The 21,652-nt window shown below is 35.3% G+C and overlaps 1 protein-coding gene and 1 pseudogene across 1 annotated transcript in view; one reads left to right on the top strand and one right to left on the bottom strand.

Annotated features, from left to right (window-relative positions):
* Positions 1–21,652, bottom strand: part of LOC125823318 (protein SMAX1-LIKE 4-like) — a 534,427-nt gene that overhangs the window by 400,743 nt on the left and 112,032 nt on the right. The window lies entirely within an intron of this gene.
* Positions 1,425–19,754, top strand: LOC125823274 (uncharacterized; annotated as a pseudogene).

Below are 21,652 nucleotides of genomic sequence, written 5' to 3'. Positions count from 1 at the left end.
TACCGGAAATGACCTCGGCATCACAACACTCATCAACAAAAATCGCGGAATCATAGGACTCACCGGTAAAGACCTCGACATTATAATTTATCACATGTCTCATCGCAGTGTTCACAGTCAATACACACAAGCAATATCACACCACACAAAATAGACAACAATTCACACAATTCAGGTCCTCATTCATCCTTTCAAGCATTTCATTATCAATCAACAAGGGTCACAATAAGGCAATTTACATCTTCACCTTTATCACAAAGACTTTTTCATTTCAACCCAGTTTTATTCATTTAGATGTATCAAATGGACAAATTAAACCCTTCGCCTCATCCCTATTACTCCCAACATACAAACAACAAATGAAGTATACAAATTCTACTAGAATACAACATTTAGTAGATCACTTGTCTTAAATTAATCAATATTCACTCCAAGAGTTGAGTCTTCCCCTTCTCAATCACTTCAAAAGCCACACAATCTATAATAATCAAGTATTCACAATCACTTTTCGGAAACAACAATACCCACATCAATTCCCTTGAAAAGTGGGTCAATCAACACAAAACCTAATTCTAAAGTTAAAGTTTAAATTTGAAATTTAGTACTTTAAAACATTACCCAAGGCTTTAGGAACTTATTAGGGAAACTTATTTCGAAAAAGGACTTAAAATCAATTCTGTAACGACCGGTTTCCGTCGTTATAGAAAAGCCAACGGGAAAATTTTTTGGGTCAGAAAACTTTTTTGTAGTAACTTGGAATTTCCCAACCTAGTCTAGATTTGGATGAAATCAGAGTCAGTAAGATCTAGGGAAATCTGGTAACAATTGGGTGACCTAAATATGATTTTGATCATATGACTAGATAGCTAAGACGTTAAGGAATCCATACGACTTTACGAAATTGAATTCGGGCAAGTAGAACTCCCAAAACTGATCTTAACGTGAACATGTATCTTCTGAGTGTCATGGGATGAAGGTGTATTGTGAAATAGGGGTTTGGAATTCTTAAATTAGCTCTCTGTTCCATGCAAGACGCTAGAGCGGGATTATTCCCGCCAGGGCGGGGCCGCTGTAGCGAGGTGAGGACAGCTGTGATGGGTTAGTCGCGATTTAAGTCGGAAATACCCCAAAATCGTTTTATTATGCAAGTTTCAACTTTGAGAGCTAGGAGACGACCCCAGGTGAGTTCTTGACCATTTTTCACGATTCTTAAGGCTAAAGGTAAGGTTTTAACTCCCTGAATCCATTTTTCGATCCGTAGAATGTAAACTAGTGGGTAATTATCGATGGGGGAAGGATTTGATCAGGAAATTATAGTGGAAAAAGCCTTAATCTGGGTATGGGGATCAAAGGTTTGACCTAGGATTGATATTACTATTTATAATCCGAGTAATTAGGTGTTGTTTATTGATCCTCACATTATTATGGTTGTTTGTAGACTAAGAACAAGAGGAAAGAATTCGAAAAGGGAAGAATCAAGATTCTTAGGGGATTCAAGCTTTGTTCGAGGTAGGTGATGTTTGTGATTTCATGTTGTGTGATATATGTGTGTACTTGCTTCATTATAATGCATGTATGTATGCGAATGTTGCATTATTGATCATACTAATCGTGAATGAGGATAATTGAATAATTGAATGTCATGAATCATGACTTGATTTTATGATTATGAGAATGTACTTGTGATTGTGATTGTGGCTTGTTGAATGGATCGGGTGTTACACCTGACACACTAACTGGGATCGGTTGCCACGTACCGGCAAAAACATTGGAATGGGTGTCACGATCCAACACACTAACAGGGATCGGTTGCCACGTACTAGCATAAACATTGGAACGGGTGTCACGATCCGACACACTAACTTGGATCGAGAACCACGTACTGGCACTCTAACAGTTTGGGTATGGGTTCCATGAGAGGAGCATTGAATTGGGTTCCGTGAGAGGACTATTGAATTGTGTTGTGTATCTACTTGTTATGATTACGTTTATATCTAATGGTGATTGAGGTTGAAAGACTGTTTGTTATTCTAAAATGATAACCAATGTATATTATTGAGAACGTGGAATGCTACATTGATCCTGAAATGATGACCAATAGTGTATATGTTCGGTATATGCCTGTTTTATAATGTTGTGGTTACTTGCATATGTTTCAGTTATTGGAATAGCCGCGTGATCCTACCAGTACACTGTGGTTGTGTACTGATACTCTACTTGCTTGTTCTTTGTTGAGTATAGGGCATCTTCAGGCGGCTATTGATAGACCTCAGCTAGGTGACTATTGAGCGTGACCAAATTCAAGGGTGAGCCAGTTCTTTCAGGCTGCCATGGATCTCCCTTGTTTAAGTCCACTCTTTTTTAGACTCATACTATTTGTTTAAGGTGTTGTTTAGTTTCAGGGTTGTACCCCTTGTTCTTGACTTGTCGTTAGTAGAGTTTTGGTACAATGACTTTCAGGTTCTAGGGTTGTTCTTCTGCATTAGTTTGGCTAGTTTATTTAAACCTTTGGAGTGTATGGAAACTCTATATAATTTCTGCATTTAAACTTGCTCCCGTATCTTTAAATGCGTAGTATCTTGGTAAAGGCTGCTTAGTTGGGTTATAGTACTGGTTCTCCCACCGGAGGGTTAGTATGAGTGCCAATCACGACAGTCTGGGTTTTGACAAGTTCAAAATCTCCATTTTTTCTAAAACCTTAGGTTCTTGAAAAACCTCATCATTCACCAATGAAATCTCATATTGATGTTAAAACCCATTAATAATCAAAGGGAAATGAATCAATATAATCGTTCAGATTATCCATAACACATCACACATTAATGTACCATCAAATTGTCTTTTTATTTCCCCTAATCATCATTAGAATCATTCAACCATGAACAAGTGACCACAAATATCAACCCTTCACCAGTTTTCATACCTCCCCGACGCACACAACAAGGAATAAAAGATTTTATATGCTTAACAAAGGGTCAAGAAGTCCACTTGCCTCAAATAATAATCAACCCAGCACTTGAGCTTTCCCTCCTAGATAAGTTTTCAAATCACCACAATCTAATCAATATGGAATCACAATAAAAATTCGAAACCAACAACACTCATATCAATGATTTTGAAAGTCGAGGTCAAATTGGCCCAAAAGTTCATTCCTGAAAACTAGTGTTATATCTAGAAATTTGTATAAAATTACGTTACCCAAAGGTGTTGGAACTCAATAGTGAAAACCATATTGAAAAATGAGTTAAAAGCCACCTTTAAATCACCATTTTTCATAAACCTTAAGTTTTTGTAAAAACCTTCAAAGGTTGAAATCAAAACTAATTATTAACCATCAAAATCATGAAATAATTAGTGGGTAATAGAGATGATGAGTTACCAATTGTCACCCAATTGAAGAATCTCAATAAATCACTTTAAAATCGCCTTCCCCGAGCTCTCCATGTTCAAAAATGGTGAAATGGGATTGAAACCCCAACTTTTGGAAACATTTTGTTCAGGTAATATTTGCCCATCACGATCGCGGCCCCAAGTCTCGTGATCGCGTTGAGTAAAATTGGCCAACTCATTTAGTTTACCATTGTGATTGCATCATAAGCCACACGATCACAATGAACAAGAAATATACATCTATACAATCATGAAAAAACTCTACGCGATCGCGGTGCATAACAAAGCACCCTTTGGGTGTTGCAATCGCGAGGGTTGGCCATGATTGCGATGAACAACATTGCATGCACTTGACAACAACATCAGCAACTCACAAGATTCAATAAAATCACCGGATAAGCCCTCGAGATTCATCGAACCCCGAGTACACAAACCTGGTGTGTTATTCAGCTAAACTCGACGTTTCAGACTCAATGGAACCATTGAAATACATATATGAGATCTCCTTGATCTGAAACCCATGAAAATCGTAATAAACTAACTTTACACTCAAAAATACCAAACTACCCTCAGATTCCCTGAAAATTCAACCAAGGCCTCATTTGTGCCTAAGATTATCCCTCAAATTCAATGGAATCATTGGGAATTCAATCCAAGCGTCCGAACTTCAAATGTTGACCAAAGTCAACTCATTATATAAAAACACATAAACTCTTAATTGAAATCGATGAAACAACTCCAAACAGAAAACGTAACACTTCTAGATTAAATTCCACATTTCAAAGCTGATGGAGCTAATGGAATTTCATTTTGAGACTTGAAACTCTAGTTGTTTTCAAAAATCACTTTTAACAACTTTAAATCTTTCTAAACTCAAAACTTCCAAAAATCACAACTTCTCAATCAAATTTCAAAACCAACATCGCAAACCGATAAAAAATGACTCGGGGCAACTATCGGGAGTGGTAAAATAGTTATTTATCAAAATTTTCTAAAAATGACCTTCGGAGTCATTACACCAACTCTCTAATCTAACTTAGAATTATTTTAAGTCCTTCCATGACTCCCATCCTAATTTGACTTGGTCTTCTACTTCTTCACATGTTGGCTTCTTGTTCTCCCGCCTATTAAAAGCTAATTCTGTGTGGATGATAAATGGTAATTTTCCTGGTATAACTTTCTAGTTCCTCGTCAAATTGAATTCTCCCATATCGCAATTCTCCAAAGATTCTTGGTGCACATGTGAAACAAACTTCATCTTGATAGTTTGTTGTTCTTCTAAGAGGAACAAATTTTTTAATGAATTTTCTTGGCAATCGTGCTAACTTCTTCTTGGAGATCCGTGAGGACCTTGTTCTTGAATCTTCATTCTTCAACATATAGATTGTCTCTTGTACACAATTTGTCAATCATCAAAAACACCATATGATCTTGAATGTAGATTTAGAGACCATAGTGTTTCAACAAAATTCAAATACGGTTACCCATAACTCCTCGAGTCCAATGTATACTTAGATTTACATTTCAAATAATCAATATTCCAATTTAGGATTAGTCCAAAAATCCCGAGAATCTACCGAATGACCTTTATGATTGTACATGAAGAATAGCGACGATGGTCCATGAATTCTCTTATAAGCTGAGTGATCGCACCCCATGACAGCATTGTAGAAGAAGCCGAGTTCCCTTTCCCTTTCTTCGCGATCACACAATGTCTAATTCAACTGCGCAAAGCTTGCCACAATCACAGAGCTTAATACGATTGCATAGCAGCTTTACTATTTCCTTCTTTCGATCGAACTGGAGATGTTGTGATTGTTGACTTATATCCAAAGCCTCAAAATATAAATTGTAGCTCTAAAAAATAATGAGGATTCAGCATCATTTTACTTATTATCAAGGGAAAAGGGTCAAAAATGTCATTAAACTATGTGAAAGGAACAAAAATATCCTCCGTTTATAGTTTGACTCAAAAATGTCCTTACCGCCAATAATACTTTGGTTAAAAAATGCCCTCCATTTGTAGTTTGGTCCAAAAATGCTCTTGTCATCAAAACTTTGGTCCAAAAATGCTTTTATTGTTATTTAATATGTCAAAAATGCTCATTTTCCAAATAAATATATTATTATTTTCTTTTTAATACATTCTTTTTCTAATAATGTTTTTTTTTTTTAAATTAGCAAAGGGAAAATGGACAAATATACCCCGAACTACTATAAATTGTATGCAGATACCCTCCGTCATACTTTTGGGACACTGGTGCTCCTGCCATCCAAAAACTAGAGCATATATGTCCTTCACTCTAATGGAATACTAAATAGGGACACGTGGCACAATCTTATCCATCTATCCAATATTTAATAAATGTCGGTTGGTGGATAAGATTTTGACACGTGTATGTCCGTTAGTATAAAGGGTATATATGCTCTAGTTTTGGACGGCAGGGGCACCAATGTCCTAAAAGTATGACGAAGGGTATCTGCAAATCATTACGATAGTTTAGGGGTATATTTGTCCTTTTTCCCATTAGCAAATGTTTATCTTACTTTATTATCATTATTTTTTATCGTTATATAAATATAAATTAATGATGGATATACTATGGTACATGAAGTTATTCTAATTTTAATTGATAAAATGAGATTAAGAAGAAACAAATATTTCCTACATTTTTATTTGTTAAAGAAATTTTAGAAGAAAGAAAACAAGAATAGTGTTCTTTAATAATATTTAAATTAGGAAGAAGATGAGTTTAAAAAGAAAAAATATAACATATTTATTCGGAATAGGGCATTTTTTACCCATTTTGTAACTATAGGGGCATTTCTGGACCAAAGTATTGACTATAAGGGTATTTTTGAGCCAAAATATTGACGGTAAGGGCATTTTTGAGCCAACCTATAAACTGAGGGCATTTTTGTTCCTTTCATATAGTTTAAGGACATTTTTGACCATTTTCTCTATTATCAATTTCAACACTTTTATCTGGTAGTCTATAACTGCTTATTTAAAAAGATTCAATTACGATACCAGTACGTGATAGTTGTGAGCTCTTTTATTCACTTACCTCAATGCAAATGCGCTCTACATATCATTTGTTCTCCTATTAACTATGTTTAAAGTACCAATCCATTTAAAATTGAAATGTTAATTTAATATAAAGTGGGGCTATTACTTCAAAATTTAGAGACATTTTACTGTTTGTTTTGATACAATTGGGAAAAAGCTCACTGTGAAATTTGAATGAGTTGTATTTTTCATTTTTTTCAAATTCAAAAACGTTCATAATTTAGGTTAAAGCTCTTTTTTTTCCTTCCAATTTTAGAAACATTAAAATGTAAATTATATTCCCTTAGTCCATTTTTAATTGTCATGCTTTTCTTTTTTAGAATCAAACTATAAGAATTTTGATTTATATTTTATGGTGTATTTTTTCATCATATTGATATTCAAAAAATCTAATTTATAGTATTTTTCATATAGTTTTTGAATATCTAAATTTTTTGTTTAAAATATCGAATTAATGTAATATAATTTAACTTTAAAAATTAGTCAAATTGACTTTCCAAAAGTGCAACATGATAATTAAATGTCGGTTATTTTTTAAAATTATATCATCCCAATTTTTTGGGTATTTCCTAATATATAACCAAAATTAGATTTTCTAAAACCATCTCAATCATATCGTTTCTCTTCGGTATCGGTATGGTTTGGTTAATTTTTGGTTTATTTACTTTTAAAATATCACCTCAAAATATACTATTAAAATATTTATTTCGCAAATATGTTCTTGAAGAAACACTTTAATTCTTCACCAAGAAAACAAAAATATAAAATATTTTTGCCGTATTGTTTGATCTTAAACATTTAATAGAGTGTTTGCATAGGTTTTGTTGTATTGTTTGATAGAGTATCTATCACAATATCTTTTAATTTAAACCTAATTAAGTAAATGCTAATTAAAGAGCAAAGACCCAAAGTCGTTTAGTCACTAGAGGCCTAGGACCTAAGTTATATTTATATTTGAAAAATATTATAAAATATATTTATATATTAAATTTAACATATTGTTAACATATAATATATATTTACACACATTCGGTTCGGGAATTTTTCGGTTTTTATAAATTAAAAAGACCATCCAATTGTTCGAGACGGTTATACACTTAAATAAAAGTCTACGATTTTATGGAAAAAATAACATAAATCAATTACGTTCAACCAATTTTTCATATTCTTTTGACAACCCAGGAGGGAGTATTTGGCTGAAATATTCTTGTAACCTATTATTTCTCTTATTAACCGTATGTGGAGTGGTTCATTATAGATGGAATGTACCTTTTATATTATCTTTGAGGGAAAGGCACATTTGTAGTTAATCCAACATGAAATAATTGGAGTTGTTGCATTATTTTGAACTTTTAATAGGGAGTGCAGGATTGAGAAATTGGTATCGTTGGCCTTCCACAACCAGACAAATTTCCAACAAGTGGCCATTAAGTATCATGTTCAATTCATTGATTTGTACACGTTTCGTTAATTACCCTATCCATTATATTAAATAAATTGATTATTTAACTTGTGTGCAAACAAAAACTTAAATAATTTATGCTAGTAGAGCTATAAGTAACTTTAGTTTAATCATAACAACTTTAAGCTAGTAGAGCTATAAGTAACTTTAGTTTAATCATACCAACTTTATATAATGTAGTTCCTTAGTTTCTATTTATATGTTGTGATTTCACGAAATGAATACTCTATTCGTTCACTTTTAATTGTTATATTATGTTTTTCGAAAGTCAATTTGACTAATTTTTAAAGTTAAATTAGATTACATTAATTCGATATTTTAAATAAAAAATTTAGCTATTAAAATACTATATGAAAAATACTATAAATTGCAATCTTTTGCATATTCATATGATAAAAAAATACATCATGAAATATTAATCAACATTCTTATAATTTGACGGAAGTATTAAATACTGAGCAGATTTGAACCATTTCACAAAGTTTGAGGCTAAAGTTGGACCAATTTTTCATTTGAGCACTTATTTTCATGTTCCAATTGGGGTTTGATTTGACAAAACAAACAAATTATTCACAAATAAACATCAATAAATCTGATTGGTGAACTTTCGTTTGGACTTTTTAGGTTTATGGGGGACAGTTGGACAGGTAGGTTTGTTAGATTATACTTCCTCCGTTCCATAGTAATTGAATTTTTGAGACATTTTTCATTTTTCAACTTAATTTAATTATTCAGTTCTTAAGACTACTTTTAGAGTGTTCTTTCAATTTTACCCTTCATTTGAATTTTCAATGTGACGACTTCAATAAATTTGATAATAATTAATAAGGGTAAAAATGAAAAACTATATTCAATTTATGTCTTAATCCACTTTTCTTAAAGGGTGTGAAACACCTCAAAAATTCAATTAATATGGAATGGAGGGAGTAACTTCTTTTTATCCCTTTCGATAACTTCGATTTGCTTCAAGGCTCAATATGCCATGTTATGATTCTATAATGCACAATTGAAGATAACATATTTATTACAAAATTGTTTAGACTACAAGAATAATACTTTCTCCATCCAACAATATTGTCCACTATTTTATTTTGAAATGTTCAACAATACTTATCCACTTTATGAAATCAACAGATAATTTTATACTTAGTTTCAAATTTATTCTTATTATTAATTATAGTCATTTTCTTATTACATTGTTAAGACATTGTATTTATTATATTCAAAAGATGATATCGTAAAATATTACTACCTTTTTATTTATAGTTTATTAAGAAGTGTGCAAAATCAATAACAAACAAATGTTGTTAGATAGAGGGAGTATGTATCACAGTTCATTTGGGGCGTAGCGAATATGGAGAGGGCATGAGGATTATTTAGTAGTTGAAAACTTGAGAACTTTGCGCATGCTGAATTAGAACTTGAAGTCGTTTGGTATTGTGTATTAAGAAAAATAATGCACGCATTAACCTTGTGTATTACTAGTACCTTGTTTGGTACTCTTTTCCAACCTATGTATAACTAATGCTATACACTCTATTGTTTATTAAGGCGTATACTGCTAATACGATGGATTTCTAGGTATTAGCAATACAATGGTTTTAATGCATGGATTAACTCAATTAAAGACCCAATTGTCCTTCAATACCTTTATTTTTTTATATCTTTTCCACAATAATAGTGATGGGTATTGTATTGACATGTTTCCGTCATTATAGAAAATCCAATGGGGAAAACTTTTGGACCAAAAAACTTTTTCGTAGTAACTTGAGAATTTCTAACCTAGTCCAGATTTGGACGAAAATAGAGTCAGTGAGGTCTACGCAAATCTGGTAATATAAGATAGATTGAATAATGAATTTGATCGCATGAGTGGATAGCTAAGACGCTAAGGAACCCATACAACTTTACATAATTGAATTCGAGAGAGTAGAACTCCCGAAACTGATCTTAGCGTGAATGGGTAGTTTCTGAGTGTCATGGATTGAAGGTGTGTTGTGAAATGGGGGTTTGAAACTCTAATTCCGAGGTTTTGTCTCCGTGTAAGCCGCTAGGGCGGGATTTAGTCCGCCAGGGCGGGGCCGCTGTGGCGGGATGGTGGACGCCATAGCGGGCCAGTCGCGAATTAAGTCAGAAATAAACCCCCAGAACGCCATTATTCTGCAAATTTCGTTCTTAAGAGTTAGGAGATTAACCAGGGTGACTTCTTGACAGTTTTTCACCATTTTTGAGGCTAAAAGTAAGGTTTTTACTCCCCGAATCCATTTTTCGATCCGTAGAATGTAAATTCATGGGTAATTATTGTTGGGGGAGGGTTTTGAAACTATTTTGGATGGTGGGAAAAAGCCTTAGCTACATATTATGGTCATGAGTTTAATCTAGGGTTGATGATTTTAATTGTAATCTGGGTAATTAGGCCTCAGTTATTGATTCTCGCATTATATTGATTGTTTGTAGACTTAGAGCAAGCGAAAAGAATCCAGAAAGGAAAGAATCAAAAATTTTAGGAGGGTTCAAGCTTTGTTCGAGGTAGGTGATGGTTGTGATTTCATCTTGGTGTGATGTATGTTAGTAATTACTTCATTTTAATGCATGTATGTATGCGAATGTTGCATTATTGCTCAAACTAATCATAAATAAGTATGAATGAATGATTGTATTCCATGAATTAACACTTGATTGTATGATTATGAGAATATACATTGTGATTGTGGCTTGTTATATGGATCGAATTTTACGTTCCAACACACTAACTTGGATCGGGTGCCACGATCCGGCGCATATAGGGGATCGAGTGTCACGTTCGGCACAGTAACTGGGATCAGGTACCATGTACCAGTACACTAACAGTTTGGGTGTGGGTTCCATGAGAGGACCATTGACTTGTCATATAGATGTATTTTGAGAATGTGGAATTGTTTGTTGATCCTGATAAGATGACTGATATTGTATATGTTTGGTATATGCCTATTTTATTATGTTGTGGTTACTTGGATATGTTTCACTCATTGGAATAGCCGCGTGATCCTACCAATACACTGTGATTGTGTACTAATACTGCAGTTGCTCTTTCTTTGTTGAGTACAGGGAATCTTCAGGCGGCTACTGATAGACCTCATTTAGAAGACCAGTGATCGATCAAATTTAAGGGTGAGCCATTTCTTCTAGGCTACCATGAGTTCTCCTTTTGCTCAGTCCAACTTATTCGGACTTAGATTAGTACTTTAGATATTTATATGTTTAATTAGGTTGTACCCATTTTCTTTAGACTTATGGTTCCTCGTTAGAGTTTTGGTACATTGACTTTCAAGTTTTAGGGAATAATTTCCACATTTGTTTGTTAGACTTTTGGAGTTTATGGGAACTCTATTTGACTCTTGCATTTAAACCTGCTTCCATATCTTTAAATGCCTAGTAATTGACTTAGTTGTATAGTTCTTGGGTTAGCTAATTAGTATTAATGGTTCTCCCACCGGAGGGTTACTGTGGGTGCCAATCACGACGGTCTGGGTCGTGACAAAGTTGGTATTAGAGCCCTAGGCTCGTTGATCTCGATGTACCAAAACAAGTCTAGTAGAGTCTTGCGGAACGGTACAGAGACGTCTGTACTTTTGTTCGAGAGGTTATAAGGACTTTAGGAAATCTCTCTATTTTCTTTTGTCTCTTTCGTGCTATAAATTAGTTCCAATTGGTATCTGGTGATCCAAATTGATATCTAATCTCCTCCACTCTTCTGTCCGCAGATGGTTAACACTAGGTTCAACGGCGTCAGGCCTGTAGGTCCCGTCAACGCGCCAGCTGAGGAATCCACAGCAAGAGGTCACAGTCGAGGCAGGGGTAGAGGAAGAGCAAGGGGCAGAGGTCGAGGAAGGTTAGCACCTACTAGGGATGGAGCTCCGGTTGAAAATGCTCCCAGAAATGAGACTCTTCATGTGCATCATGAAGAAATAGAGCAGAATATTGAGGTAGAGAATAATGAGGATGTTGGACAAGAGAAAAAGGTGCAGGCTGAGACTATAGGTATTCCTCCCCTAGACCCGGTGTTAGCTTAGTAGATCTCATCATTCCTGAAAGGATTGGTTGGTCCTGGAGTGTTTCCCACAGTTCAAGAAACTCAAGCTACCGCTAATCCCCCTATTGCTATCACTGTCCCCAAGGTGGGTGGAACTGTAGGTACTGATGCCTTTTTTGTCCTTTGTTGGGTTCGGTTATGACTGGTAATGAACACGAGATGTTGACTAAGTTCTTGAAATTGAAACCGCCTGTGTTCCATGGTTCCAAGAGTGAGGACGCTTATTAGTTCATTCTAGATTGTTATGAGAGGCTTCATAAGTTGGGAATTATCCATCAACATCGGGTAGAGTTTGTGACTTTTCAATTTCAAGGTGAGGCTAAATAGTGGTGGAGAGTTTATGTGGAATGCAAATCTTCAGCTTTACCCCCACTCACTTGGACCCAGTTTCATGCTCTGTTCTTGGAGAAGTATGTGCCTCGGACTTTGAGACATTGTAAGAAGGATGAGTTCATGGCTTTGGAGCAGGGTGATATGACTGTGGCTGCTTATAAGGCTAAGTTCCATGCTTTGTCTAGATATGCTACGCAATTGGTGACTACAGAGGAAGATAGGATCTGCCTATTTATTAAGGGACTAAATTCTGAGTTGCAGGTATTGTCAGTTCTTATGACCTCTATAGGAAAAAGCTTCAATGAGGTAACAAATTTCGTGAAGAAAGTGAAGGGGGTGAGGCGAGACGGTCAGTCTAAGGCATTGGTCAATAAAGCTAAGAATACAAGTAACTTTCAGGGTTCTTACTCCAGAGGTTCAGGGAGGCTGAAACTTATGGCCCGACCAATTCAATCCTCTATGCCTTCTTCTACAAGTAATTACTCGAGAACTTCACCTCAGAATTTGATTCAAGATAGCTAGGGAGCCGCATCTTCGACTGACAACATGCCATCTTTCGATCGCACTTATTATAATTATGGAGAGCATGGTCATATGAGGATAGATTGTCCCCATCCGCGCATGTTGGATTCCATGCAGTAGAAGACTAGAGCAGTGGTACCCACGAGGAATGGGAATAATGGTCGAGGACGTCCACAAGCTAGGCGAGGAGGAAATCATCAAGGCCGTGGAGGTCGGGGAAATGGTAATGCAGGCAGAGGTACGGTGCAACTAGGAAGGGAAGATGCTCGTTAAGATGATAGGGCTACACCTTTCCGGGCAAGAACGAGGCAGAGTCTTCTGATGTAGTGATCAAATATACTATTCTTGTATGTGACCGGATGACTAATGTGTTATTTTATTTGGGTTCTACTTATTCATTTGTGTCCGTGCAATTCGCCTCAGAATTTGATGATTGTGATATACTTGATGCTACCCTAGTTGGAGAGTCTGCCATAGTCATCCATGTCTATCATGCTTGTCCTATTTTTTTATGGCTTTTCAGACTTGGGCTGATTTGGTGATTTTGGACATGACTGACTGTGATATAATCTTAGGCATGACTTGGTTGTCCCCCTATTATGCTGTGTTAAATTGTAACACTAAGTCTGTGACTCTAGAGATTCCGTGTAGGAAAAGGTTAGAGTGGGAAGGGGTGTACAGGTCTAAGCCAACTAAGATCATATCATCTATTCGGGCTAGAAAACTGGTGGGACAGGGTTGTTTGGCTTATATTCAGGATGTGAAGGTTGAGTCTCCCTCTATTGAGTCTATTCCTGTGGTGTCAGAATTTAGAGAAGTGTTTCCTACTGATTTGCCTGGTATGCCTCCAGATAGAGATATAGATTTCTGCATTGATTTTGAACCTGGTACGCACCCCATTTCTATCCCTCTATATCACATGGCCCCGATAAAGTTGAGAGAACTTAAGGCTCAAATTCAGGAACTTCTTGATAAAGGTTACATCCGTCCTAGTGCCTCCCCGTGGGGGTGACCCTGTCTTGTTTGTAAAGAAATAGGATGGTAGTATGAGGATTTGTTTAGATTACCGACAATTGAATAGGGTCACCATTCGAAACAAGTACCATTGTCTTGGATAGATGACCTTTTCAAACAGTTGCAAGGTGCATCAGTTTTCTCTAAGATTGATCTAAGGTCTGGTTACCATCAGTTAAAGATTAGGCCTGAGGATGTGCCCAAGACGACGTTTAGGACCCGCTATGGGCACTATGAGTTTCTAGTTATGTCGTTTGGGTTGACTAATGTGCCTGCAACTTTCATGAGTTTGATGAATGGTGTGTTCAAACCATTTCTTGAATCTTTTGTTATTGTTTTCATTGATGACATTTTGGTATAATAAAAAAGTAAGTAAGAGCATGCCGACCATCTTCGTATTATTCTAGGTGTTCTTGGGAAACAAAAGTTGTATGCAAAATTTTCTAAGTGTGAATTTTGGTTGACTTTGGTTGCCTTTTTGGGGCATATAGTTTCAAGAGAAGGGGTAATGGTAGATCCCCAAAAGATTGAAGCGGTTAAGAATTGGGTTCGACCTAGCTCTGTGACTGAAGTCAGGAGTTTTGTGGGGCTCTATAGCTACTATCGTCGATTTGTGAAGAACTTTGCTTCTATTGCCACGCATCTGACAAGGTTGACCAAAAAAGAGGTACCTTTTGCATGGACTGAAAAGTGTGAAGAGAGCTTCCAAAAGCTCAAGACTCTTTTGACCACAATACCTATTCTAGCACTACTTGTGAAAGGTAAAGATTTTATTGTTTATTGTGATGCTTCACATTCGGGTTTGGGTGCTGTGTTAATGCAGGATAAGAATGTTATAGCTTATGCATTGTGACAATTGAAGATGCATGAGAGGAATTACCTAACACATGATTTAGGGTTGGCAACGGTAGTGTTTACTTTTAAGATCTGGTAGCATTACCTCTATAGTGTCAAGTGTGAGGTGTTTACTGATCATCGTAGTTTGTAGCATGTGTTCACTTAGAAGGATCTGAATTTGAGACAACGAAGGTTGATGGAGTTACTCAAGGATTATGACATGACTATCCAATATCATCCGGGTAAGGCTAATGTAGTAGCAGACGCACTAAGTCGGAAGGTGGTGAGTATGGGTAGTCTAGCTTGCTTGAGTGTATCCAAGCGACCTTTGGCTAAGGAAATTCAGACATTGGAATCTAAGTTCATGCAGTTGGGCATCTCAGAGAAAGGTGGTGTGTTAGCTAGCATTGAAGTAAGGGCCATGTTCATAGAGGAGATCAAGACCAAACAACTTAAGGATGACAGTTTGAATGAGCTTTGAACGAAGAAAACGTCTGGTAAGGCACAAGAGACCACTCTTGATGCGAGAGGAGTGCTTAGTTTTAAAGGAAGTATTTGTGTTCCTTGAGTAGATGACTTGGTTAAAAAATTATTGACAGAATCCCATGGTTTGTGATATTCCATTCATTCGGGTGTGACCAAGATGTACCGAGATTTGAAGCAACTGTATTGGTGGCCTGACATGAAGAAATATATATCGGAGTTTGTGGCTAAGTGTCAAAATTCCTAACAAGTAAAGTATGAACATCAAAGGCCTGCAGGTTTGCTTCAGAGAATACCAATTACAGAATGGAAGTGGGAAATGATAGCTATGGACTTCATGGTTGGTCTTCCCAAGACTTTGGGAAAGTTTGGTTCTATTTGGGTAGTAGTTGACAGATTGACTAAGTCACCCCATTTTATTCCGATCAGAATAGATTATGATGCTCAACAGTTGGCAAAAGTTTATGTAAAGGAGATAGTAAAGCTACATGAGGTGGCCCTTTCTATCATCTCAGACCGTGGTACACAATTTACATCCAAGTTGTAGAGGAAATTACATGATGAATTGGGCACACAACTCACTTTTAGTACCGCTTTTCATCCGCAAACAGACGGGCAGTCGGAGAGAACTATCCAAGTGTTAGAGGACATGCTGAGGGCATGTGTGTTTGACTTTGGGGGACATTGGGATAAGTTCCTACCTTTGTGTGAGTTCTCCTATAATAATAGTTATCACTCCAGCATAAATATGAACCGTTTTAGGCAATTTATGGGAAGGGATGTTGATCACCCATAGGATGGCTTGAGGCTGGAGATGTGAAACCTTTAGGGGTTGACTTAGTGAAGGATGCTCAAGATAAAGTGAGGAACATTCAAGCTAAGCTTTTAGCAGCCCAGAGTAGAAAGAAAAAGTATGCAGCCCATAAGGTAAGGGACATGACATTTCATACTCGTGAGAAAGTTTTTCTTAAGGTGTCACCCATGAAAGGGGTGATGAGATTTGGCAAGAAGGGCAAGCTTAGTCCGCAATACATTGGACAATTTGAAATTCTTGACTGTGTAGGACCAGTAACGTATAGATTGGCTTTACCTCCTAATCTAGTGGGAGTTTACCCGGTATTTCATGTATTTAAGTTGAATAGATATCATGGTGATGGGGATTACATCATAAAATGGGACTCAGTACTACTAGACAAGGATCTTCAGTATGAGGAGGAACCAGTTGCAATTCTTGATAGAGATGTTCGGAAGCTGAGGACCAAAGAGATTAAGTCCGTTAAAGTTCAATGGAAGCATCATCCAATTGAGGAAGCTAATTGGGAAATCGAGAAGGACATGTGAGACAAGTATCTCCAGTTGTTCGTCGATTCAGGTACTACTCTACCCTTACTTTAGCCTGTTTGTCCTAGCTTGTCACTCAAGGACAAGTGATGGGTAAATTGGTATCTATTGTAACAACCTGTTTTCGTCGTTATAGAAAAGCCAACGAGGAAATATTTTGGGCCGGTAAACTTTTTCGTAGTAACTTGAGAATTCCTAGCCTAGTTTAGATTTGGAACAAAATGGAGTCAGTGAGGTCTAGGGAGATCTTGTAATAAAATAGAGATCTAATAATCAATTTGATTGCATGAGGGGATAGCTAAGACGTTAAGGAACCCGTACGACTTTACGAAATTGAATTCGGGCGAGTAGAACTCCAAAAACTAATTTTAGCGTGAATGGGTAGTTTTTGAGTGTCATGGGTTGAAGGTGTGTTGTGAAATGAGGGTTTGAAACTCTAATACCAAGGTTTTGTCTCCGTGTAAGCCACCAGGGTAGGATTTAGTCCGCCAGGGCGGGGCCGTTGTGGCGGGATAATGGCCGCTGTGGTGGGATGGTGGCCGGCATAGCTGGCCAGTTGCGTATTAAGTCGGAAATAAACCCCAAAAATGCCATTATTATGAAAATTTTGTTCTTAAGAATTAGGAGACGAACCAGGGCAACTTCTTGATAGTTTTTCATCATTCTTGAGGCTAAAAGTAAGGTTTTTACTCCCCGAATCTATTTTTCGATTAGTAGAATGTAAATTCATGGGTAATTATTTTTGGAGGAGGTTTTTGGAACTGTTTTGGATGATGGGAAAAAGCCCTAGCTGCATATTAGGATCATAGGTTTGATCTAAGGTTTATGATTTTGATTGTATTTCGGTAATTAGGCCTCGGTTATTGATTTTCACATTATATTGATTGTTTGTAGACCTAGAGCAAGCAGAAAGAATCCAGAAAGGGAAAAATCAAGTTTCTTAGGAGGGTTCAAGCTTTGTTCGAGGTAGGTGATGGCTGTGATTTCATGTTGGTGTGATGTATGCTAGTAATTACTTTATTTTAATACATGTATGTATGCGAATGTTGCATTATTGATCACACTAATCATAAATGAGTATGAATAAATGATTACATGCCATGAATCAACACTTGATTGTATGAATATTGGAATGTACATTGTGATTGTGGCTTGTTATATAGATCGGGTATTACGTTCCAACACACTAACTTGGATCGGGTGCCACGTTCTGACATATATAGGGGATTGTGTGTCACGTTCGGCACACTAACTGGGGTTGGGTACCACGTACTGGTACACTAACAGTTTGGATGTGGGTTCCATGATAGGACCATTGACTTGTCATATAGATGTTTTTTTGAGAATATGGAATTGTTCATTGATCCTGATAAGATGACTGATATTATATATGTTCGATATATGCCTGTTTTATTATGTTGTGGTTACTTGGATATGTTTCACTCATTGTAATAGCCGCGTGATCATATCAATACACTGTGGTTGTGTACTGATACTGCACTTGCTCTTTCTTTGTTGAGTATAGGGCATCGTCAGATGGCTACTGACAGACCTCGTTTAGAAGACCAGAGATCAATCGAATTCAAGGGTCAGCCAGTTCTTCCAGGCAACCATGAGTTCTCCTTTTGCTCAGTCTATCTTATTCGGACTTAGAATAGTACTTTAGATATTCATATGTTTAATTGGGTTGTACCCATTTTCTTTAGACTTATGGTTCCTTGTTAGAGTTTTGGTACGTTGACTTTCAGGTTCTAGGGAATAATTTCCGCATTTGTTTGTTAGACTTTTGGAGTTTACGAGAACTCTATTTGACTCTTGCATTTAAACCATGCTTACGTATCTTTAAATGCCTAGTAATTGACTTAGTTGTGTAGTTCTTGGGTTAGCTAATTAGTATTAATGGTTCTTCCACCGGAGAGTTAGTGTGGGTGCCAAACACGACGGTTTGGGTAATGACAGGTATCCTAGTAAATAATTGTTTTAAGGATATATTAGCAAACTAGTAAAAAATCCTAACATAATTATTAAAAACATTCTTATTTTATAAATAGTAGTAAAAATGTTAAAATGTCAATATTTTAGAAAATATTGTGTATCCTAATTTAGTTCCTACTTTTATCTCACCTTATTTACGCATTTTCCTACTCATTCTCTCTCATATGCTTTAAAAAAAGTATTTACTCTCTCACTGATTCCTCTTTTCCAATTCTTCATCTTTCAACTCCCCCTTCTCTCTCTTCCGTTCTTTTCATTTTTTTCTTCAGAAATTGAAAAATATATCTCTAAAGATATTCACAACAATCCCTTTGATTAGGTATGCATCTTTTTCCGATTTTAAGGTTTATTTATTGATTTTATTTTTGTTTAAATTTTTCAAAAAATTTATTTGTAGTTGTGTATTAAATCAACCAATTTCGTTTAGGGTTTGAAAACCACAAAATCACTCTCTAATGACCGAATCTAAGAGGATTACAAGAGATATTCAACTTAATCAACAATTTTCTAGCGATTTTCCATCTTTTAATCTATTTATTACTCAAGAAATAACGGATAATGTAGGATCTGCTGCTAAAATAACGAAAGAGAGACGATCAAAGAGTTGGTGTTTGAATCTTTTGTATCTAAATCTTTTGAGAGGTTTCTTAATTTTTGTATTCATTAAAGTTTTTTGAGTGGCCTGATGTTTTTTTGTATTCTGAATCTGTTTGTTATGTTGTATTGGGTTTTCATTACTTAATCTAAGTGGTTGTTGTTTATTATATTCTGAATCTGATTGGGTAGTTACAGTTTTGTACTTATTAATGAAATTGAGTGATCTGATATGTTTTGTATTCTGAATCTGTGTGGCATGTCGTATTTTGTATTCTGAATAGGTTTGGTATGTTGTATTTTTTATTGTTTAGAGAATCTGAGTGGTTATTTTTTTAAATTGTATTTTGAATCTAAGTGGGTAGTTACACTTTTGTATTAATTACATAAATTGAGTTGTCTGTTATATTATGTATTCTGAATTTAAGTGGTATGTTGTATTTTGGTATTCAATATCAAATTCAGTTTACATCTTTGTTGAATTTGTATTTGTAGGTTTAACCTTGTATTCATTCTGAATTGCTTATTTGTTTCATTTTGTATTTTATTATAGGAAGCATGATCAAGAGCTTGATGCCGGAGTCATTAGTGATAGTGAGGCACCTGCGATGCATAAACAAGCCTCACATAGTTTGCGTTGATAATGAAATAATTTTAAATACAATAATGATTTATTTGTAGTTTGGTTAATCTTGCCTGATTCTAAACTATTTTGTCTAATCTACATTAATGTTTTTGTAGCAGTTTATTTTGCAGAGTCATCCTTTTAATCTTATGAAGTTTTGATTTATCATTAAAAGTGTTTGAAATATATTATTGTATTTCATTAATTGCATATCTTGTATCTCTTCATAGAGTACTAATTATAAATGGTTATGGTTTGAAATAAACTAAAACAAGTCGGATTCGTTATAAAGTGTATCCCTTTATTAATAGTTTATAACTTTATAAAAAAATAATGCCTCGTGCAAATTACGTTTAACGATCTTGGGATGTCCATTGATTACTAATTTTTTTATGTACTCATTTGCTACTTGGTAATAAACATTTTTAGTTACCAAAAAATATTTCATAACTTAGTAAATTAAGGAAAAACAATAAATAAAGTGATAAATAAAATAGTATTAAGTACTCTCCTTAATTGGATGCATTAATTTATATTGTAAGTGTAGATTTCAAAATTTTATGAGACTCTACAAACTGTGTTTAATTTCAATTAGTACTCTACCACACATGTTCAAGTTCCGTTAGGGTCTTGGAGGTTATTAATCCTAAGCCCTAGTGCATGCATATACGAAGGGTAATATATATCCCTTAAAATTTCATATTGAATATCTCATAAACTCTTGGGATATTCATAAAGGATCAACCCAAATCATCTTTAGTTCGAGAAATAAGCCAGTAATGACCCTGGAATAATGGAGAGACTCTAAGGAGGGAAGAATAAAAAAATAAACAAATTTTGTACTGATTATTGTTTATCAATAAAATTACATTTCTTCATATTTTATTTGTGATTGCAATTTAGTTTCTATTACTTTAACATTTGTTACAAGCACTTTTTTTTCTTTAGTAAAGGCGGATTAAGCCAAAAAATCTTTTTTTTGATATTAAATTTCTTATTTTTCAATAGAAGCCAAGACTTTTTATACATAAAATGAATAAAGACAAATTATCACATTCTTGGAGATTTAGACATTTTAAGAAAAAAAGTTATGAGTTGGTATTCATGTTACAGTTGTGGATTCAAAATTCTCAAGTTCTTCGATTTAATTGTTTTGTTTGAGGGGGTAAACATTTGATATCTATTTTTTTTTAGATTAGTGTTTTGATTTTTTTTTTCTTTGTTGAGAATACATTGATGGCCTTATAAGTCCAATATTTTAACCACTTTGCTTGTCATGACCCAGATTAGGTCATGCCACATCTTATATTTGAGAGGTTTCCAAGGATGAATCATGTAATCAGTGTGGCCTTCTCGTTAAGAAGTAACCAATAACAGTGAACTCCTCATACATGAGTTAGATAATCATATTGGTAATCCCTACTGTAACATCCCGAAATTTTTTAAGATAAGATTCAAGCTATTCTTTATTTGTGAATAAGATTGTATCGGGTGATTCTTAAATTGCCAATATTTTAAAAGGTAAATTCTTTAGTGTGGGAATGATTTTGGATACCAATTAAGGTCACTAAAACTCCTAGCACAAAGTTAAATTGAAAGTTTCCTTACCAAGTAAGTTTTGATGTAAGAGTTTACTTGGGTCAACTTCAAACGATCATATCTCCTAGAATATAAAGAGTTACGTGACCCATAACCTATCAAATTAAAGGTATTTGAATCTTCTTTCCAACACCACCAATTTTGCAACAATCCAAGGTCCGAGTAAGAAGTTATGACCATTTTAGTAATCTGATACAGTGCTGTTACGAATTAGCTGACGGCAAAACATTAAAAAGGGTCATTATTATCTTTTTACCTCTAAGAAAACCCTAAACGAATTTCTTTACTAATTAAAGACTCAAAACAATCAGATTT

Source organism: Solanum verrucosum, unplaced genomic scaffold (assembly GCF_900185275.1).
Source record: "Solanum verrucosum unplaced genomic scaffold, falcon-dt-bn FXZP01000214.1, whole genome shotgun sequence".
NCBI classification, from domain to species: domain Eukaryota; kingdom Viridiplantae; phylum Streptophyta; class Magnoliopsida; order Solanales; family Solanaceae; genus Solanum; species Solanum verrucosum.
This window is presented reverse-complemented; position numbering and strand designations above follow the sequence as displayed.